Here is a 6,776-nt window from a genome sequence, read left to right on the forward strand (position 1 = left end):
TTCTGCAATGCAATTCAATACCCTGATTTCGGTGTCTATTTTTAAAGGTGGGATTACAAGGCCAAACAGACTGTGGAGTGCAGTCTTACCCAAACACCACTCATCCATACAACATGTGTAATGCAGCTCGTTCGGTAGTGCAAATACTCAACATACAGACTTGGCATTTAATATGGAATATTTTTTTTATTATTGACTTTACTTTTTGAACCTCTGTAGAGGTTTACTTTCTGAACTCAGTATATCAATCTGAGTTTCTTTTACGCTTCGGTGATTTCTTTGTCAAAAGAACCATGTCACTGATTGTCTTTCGCAGCAAGAAGTCAATAACAGGATAATATCACAGGTGGTGTGACAAAATGTAAGGACAGGTACATTTGACGATTGGCTTCACAATCGGGTTTATAAGGGTTGTTGGTTCTGTATTAGTGTAAAACAACTGCTGCACGTCTACAAAAGTTATTGCCGCTTCCTCTGGAGATGGTCCGTCAACTTGACAGTGCTGTTTGTCATGGAGTGGTAGCTTTACGAAATTCTGGCATGAAACAGCGGGCTATTGCTTGGCAGTATGGCATCACTCAAGGGCAGGTGTCAAAGATCCTGAAACGAAATGCTCAGAAGGGTGTCCCTACTCCAATACCGAGGCCAGGACGTCCCCGCAGAATCACAAGGAGAGATGATCGCCAGCTGCACCGGTTAGTCTGCAATGGCCGTACCAAGTCAGCTAATCGGCTTAGGGCTGAGTGGCAGAAACTGACAAATGTGCCTGTATCCAGAAGGCTAGTCAACCAACGACTGGTTCAAGCAGGCTATCGTGCCAGGCATCCCCTGAGAAAGCCACACCTGACCAGACAACACAGCCAGCGCCGATTGCAATGGGCCAGAGAGCACCGTCAATGGCAGCCAGGACACTGGAATCACGTGACCTTCAGTGACGAGTCTAGATTTCTGGTCTATCGTCAAGATGGCCACGTCCGATTATGCAGACAAGTGCATGAAGCCTACAAGTCCTTCCGTTTCCGGTCTTGCTGGCGACGGTTCGTTTTTTCGCAGGTCTCCACGCTCTCCATCGAAATCGAAGTTAAGTCATTGTTCCAATTTGTATTTTCGTTATAACTGTATTTCTTTTATGGTGTATGTACGTTTATTGTCCCGTCAAAGATTTTCGGTGCAAATCTTTCATACCTGTATTGAAAATCGCGTTAATTCGTGTCGTCTCGACTCGAGGTCTTGTACAGTGTACACTGTACAACCTTGAGGCTTTGTTTTTCTCTCAGCGCCTGTCGTTTGTGATCCAATAACTTTCGTTCTCTGTTTTCGCAGTCTTTCCACCCCAAAGCCTACTTCCTTATGTAAATCTCAACTCAAAAAAAACAAAAAAAAAAGACTACCTTCTCTGTGCTCATTCGTTTATTCATTCTTATTCGTTCGTTCGTTCTTCGACCACGTGTTTCTCCCCCATTTCCCCAGATAGATTGTCAAATTTCAATTCGTTATTTTATCGTCCATGTGATATTGTTTGATTATAGTTAGTTTTGGTTTGAATTTCCTGTAACTCGTAATTAATTAATCGTTTTCTGCCCTTGTGTGTGGCCTTGTAGTTGTACCCCCGTCGGTGTTTTGTTAACTTAAGTGTGTTTTGCTTGGCTCTTGGTTTTTTCCCTTCTACCCCGAACATAATACTGTCTAACGTTCTAATTCCCCACCCCCCCCCCCCCCCAAAAAAACAAAAAAAAAACAAACATTTATTTTCTTTTCTCCACGTGTACTGTTGTCTCATCCTGTATTTTCTGTCCAGGTGTGCTGTTCGCCCCACCCCCATTATCTCCTTGCCATCCACCGTTTGCCCTGTTCACGTGACTCGTGGTGGTCCCTCTCGGCTCTCCCCCCGTTGGTATTTTTGTGCATATAAGATTGTTCATGTTCTGTTTAAATATTTTTAAATATGTTAAACCTTTCCCCTTCTGTTTTTTATTCAGTGGTATATTACAACACGCTGTTTTTCTTCCTATTTAAAAGGCTTTTCTCAATTTCCTCTCCAACTCATTCCACTTCAAAAAAAAGAAATTCAATATCTTATACGTCTCCCTCACTACATGGTCTAAATTCACATTCATTCCATCCCTCCTCCATCATCCTGAACCGGATTGCTAACTTGAAAATCACAACAAACCCAATTTGTTATCAATGTTCGTCTTTCATTAATCATCCACTTTCTAAACTCCCCTCTTGCCCATCCCATCCAAATCCCCCCCCTTGCACCTACACTCCGAAACTTCCCCCTTGCCCCTCCACTCTTAAACTCCCCCCTTGCCCCTCCACTCCTGAACTCCCCCCTTGCCCTTCCCCTCCTAAACTTCCCCTTTGCCCCTCCCCTCCTAATCCCCCCCTTGCCCCTCCACTCCTGATCTCCCCCCTTTCCCCTTCCCTCCAAAACTCCCCCCTTGCCCCTCCCCTCCTAAACTCCCCCCTCACTCCTCCCCTTCAAAACTCCCCCCCAATCCCTCCCATTCAATTCTCCCCCCATACCATTCCTCTCCAATTCTCTCTCCTCCACCCTCCTCCTCCAAGCTGCCTCCTCCCCACTTCGTCTCCCTTCTATCTCATACCTCCACCCCCCCAAACCTTCTACTTTCCTCTGCCCCCCCTCAAACAACCCCTCACTGTGCCGCATCCCTTCACCAGCAAACCTTTCATCCTCCTCATCCTTCCCTTTCTTGGAACTCTTCTGCAACATCTGAAACACTATCAACTGCTCTCCCTACCTCCCCCTCTCATCCTTCATCTTACCCTACTCCTCCCCTCCCCTGTCCTGTACCCGATGCTCCCCCTCTCTCTTCATTAACGGTATGGACCTCAAACATCCGGGGCCTTCGCTCAAACCTGACTGATCTCTCCATACAGGTTGCTTCTGACAATCCAGACTTGATCTGCTTAACAGAGACTTTCCTCCTTCAAGATGTCTCTGATTCCTTAATATCTCTTCCTGGTTACTCCCTCCTCCGGTATGATAGACCTGAGCCTCGGCCTGGTGGTGGGGTGGCTATCTTTGTCAAAAACTCTCTTCCTCACTCTCCTTGCACTGCTCTCTTTCCTCCTCACCCGCAGGAGTACCTCTGGTTACGGCTTCCTCTCCGCTCCCACCTTTTGTTCATATGTGTTCTGTACCGTCCCCCAAACAGTGATGACTCCATCTACATTTCAATGTCTGACAACATGGACCAACTTCTATCCACTCATCCCAACTCTCTCTTCCTCATATGTGGTGACTTCAACTGTCATCATGCCACCTGGTTGGGTGTGGGTTCCTCTCTCACTAGTCATGGCACCTCAGCAAAGGACTTCTGTGACTCACTGGGATTGACACAATCTGTCAATTTCCCGACCCGGATCTCAGCCAATGGAGTATCTTCTCTTCTAGACTTGGTTATGACAAACTTCCCTGCTAATGTCTGCTGCTCTTCTTCTGCTCCAATCGGTTCTTCTGATCATGTGCTTGTCAAAGTGGACATCTCTCTGGCCATTCTCAGAGAGCCTCCTCAGCGTCGACGAGTCTGGCATTTCACTCAGGCCGACTGGGACGGTCTTCAAGCAGCCATCAATCGTCTGGATTGGTCTCCCATCTCCACTGCCTCTGACATCAATTCTTCCTGGGAATTCTTCCAAAGCAAACTGATCTCTCTCATGCACAGATTTATCCCATCTCGCCTTCAATTGTCTTACCCTTCCTCCCGTCCATGGTACACTGAATCTTGTGGTGAGGCAGTTGCCCTGAAACAACTTGCCTTTGCCTCTTGGAAGGCTAATCCAACTGAAGGAAATCTCAGTTCCTTCCACCAAGCTCGGAACAAGTGTGTGTCTACCCTCAGGAGTGCCAGGAAGCACTATCTCTCCTCACTCAAGAATGAACTCTCAAACCTGTCTCCTTCCTCCAAATCCTGGTGGCGTCTGGTCAAATCCGTTTCTGGTGTTTGTTCCCCCTCCATCCCCTCCCTTACCTCAAATGGCCACACAGTTGACATCGCACGTGACAAAGCCGAATGCCTCAACTCTGTGTTCGCCTCGAAATCCTTAGTCCCAAACCCATCTCTCTCTGTTCCCACCTTTCCCAGTCGAACCCAAATGCTCCTGGACTCTGTGTCCTTCTCTCCTGACAAGGTGGAGGAGTTTTTGTCAAACCTCGACTCTGATTCTGCAACTGGACCAGACGGCATCAGCCCACGGGTCCTAAAATCCTGCTCTGCCGCTCTATCTCACCCTCTCTCTGTTCTTTTCACCCTATCTTTTGCTCAAGGTCATCTGCCAGCATCCTGGAAATCAGCTAACATTACCGCTTTACACAAAAAAGGTGCAAAAACAGATCCTTGCAACTACAGACCAATCAGCCTGCTCCCAATTATCAGCAAAGTCATGGAATCCATCATTGCTTCGGATATGAAATCTTTCCTCTTCTCCAATGGCTTGATCTCTGATCATCAATTTGGTTTCAGACCAGGTCACTCTACTCTGGACATGCTGCTTCTGCTGTCTCAACAATGGATGGAGGTCCTGAATGCCAAACAGGAAATCAGAGCTGTCTCCCTTGACATATCAAGGGCCTTTGATACGGTCTGGCACCCAGCTCTGCTCACCAAACTCTCCTCCTATGGTATCCATGGAAATCTCCATGCATGGCTTGCGGACTTCCTCTCTGGTCGTAGTCAACGTGTGGCCCTGAATGGATTTCTCTCATCTCCCCTTCCTGTTCAGGCTGGAGTTCCCCAAGGAAGTGTGCTGGGCCCTGTGCTTTTTCTGGTCTTTATCAATGATCTCTCTGACTCTCTGGAAAATCCTCTCTATCTCTTTGCTGATGACTCCACTCTGCCGCTCCATTCCTCTTCCCTCAGATAGGCAGTCTGCAGCCTCCTCACTCTCTGAAGACCTGGACAAAATCACAGACTGGTCAAACAAGTGGAACATGTCTTTCAATCCTGCCAAATCTCACTCTCTTACTATGTCTCTCCGAAAAGATCGACTGGACAACCCTCCCATCTACTTTCTCAACAATCCTCTCCAAGAAGTTCTGTCACTCAAGCTTTTGGGTCTCACTATCTGCCATGATCTTTCTTGGGAAAACCACATTTCCAAGCTGGCCTCCAAAGCCAGTCGCCGACTGGGCATCCTCCGTCGTGCGAAGGCCTTCCTCGGCACACCTGAGCTCCTCACCACATACAAGGCTTTCATCCGCAGCTCAATGGAATACTGTTCTCCCCTATGGGCTGGTGCTCCTGCCTCACACCTGGCTCGGCTTCACGCTGTTGAATCCAAAGCTTTCAAAATCATTGGAATCTCCCGCGATGAAGCTATCTCTGAGGGCCTTTCACTCACTCACCGCAGGCAGGTAGGTGGTCTTTCTGTCTTCTACCGACTCCTCTCCGGCCTTGCTCCCCCAGCTCTCTCCGTGCTCTGTCCCCCAAATATTCCTACAGGTCGCACAAGATCTGCCAGCAACCCTCTGATGGTTAAACTGCCGAAATCTCGGCTCGCTGCTCACCTTCACTCTTTCATTCCTCTTTTCTCCCGCCTGTGGAACAAACTCCCACACTCCCTTCAATCCCTCTCCTCCCTCCAGGTCTTTAAAACAGCTGTTCACCACCATCTCTTATCTTCCCCCATCCATAACCTTGATCTTTTCTACCCCCACTAATTCACCCCAGATCCACCTTATTTGAAATTCCAACTTATTTCCTGGAAATCCTGGCAGTGTCCATATGTTTATACCTCTCCCACCCCCCCCCTTCACATGCCTCCCCCCCTTCACATGCCTCCCCCCTTCACATGCCTCCCCCCCAAAGCCCTCTCCCTCCCACAGATCTCTCGATGTCTCCATGTCTCTCGGTCCCTGCTCTCAAATGTTGTGTTTGTGTCCTTCCCCCTCTCTCCCCATCTTGTCTACCGCTCCCGATGTTATTTGTTTTATGTGTCTGTTTGTCTTTCTGTGTGATTAATTTTCGCTCTTTCACGAGCCTCGATCTTGTATACAAAAAAAAAAAAAAAAAAAAAAAAAAAAACGAAGATTATATAGTGCCAAGAGTCCAAGCAGGAGGTGGTGGGGTGACCGTTTGGGCTGCTTTTCATGCAGGGGCAAAACTGACCTGGTTGTTCTGAATGGAAACCTGAACCAGTTCAAGTACAGGGCCATTCTGGAAGAAACATTGCTTCCATTTGCTCGTGCAGCCTTTCGAGGAAACCTTGTCTTCCAATATGACAATGCACGGCCTCATCGTGCTCGCATGATCCAACACTTTCTTGTTGACCATGGTGTCAAACATATGGAGTGGCCTGCCATGATGTCCCCAGATATGAATCCGATAGAGAACTTGTCGGCAGAATTAACACATCAAATCGACAACTTGGTCCAGCAGCTCACCACTGTGCGTGAATTGCAGCAGGCTATTGTCACTGCATGGCAAGCGATTCCTGTCCAAACCTTGGAAAATCTCGTGAACAGCATGCCTCGACGTGTACGTGCTCTCCTGAATGCTCGTGGGGGTTACACGAAGTACTGAACTGTAATTTTATTGTCCGTAATCCCAGTCATGATTTAACTTTTGTTTTTATTGAAATTTTTTTGGGCTCATGTGTAAATTAAAGAGATACTTCTGGAAAACGTACAGAAGTTTAACACAGTACTGTCCGTGAATTGAGTTCGATATCAGTTTACATCACTTTCAAGGATCAATTTATTTGCTTCAAAATGTCAAATGTGGTTTTTGTTTCTTTTAAAGGTCACATTA

Source organism: Myxine glutinosa, chromosome 10, assembly GCF_964187855.1.
Source record: "Myxine glutinosa chromosome 10, kmMyxGlut1.1, whole genome shotgun sequence".
NCBI lineage: Eukaryota > Metazoa > Chordata > Myxini > Myxiniformes > Myxinidae > Myxine > Myxine glutinosa.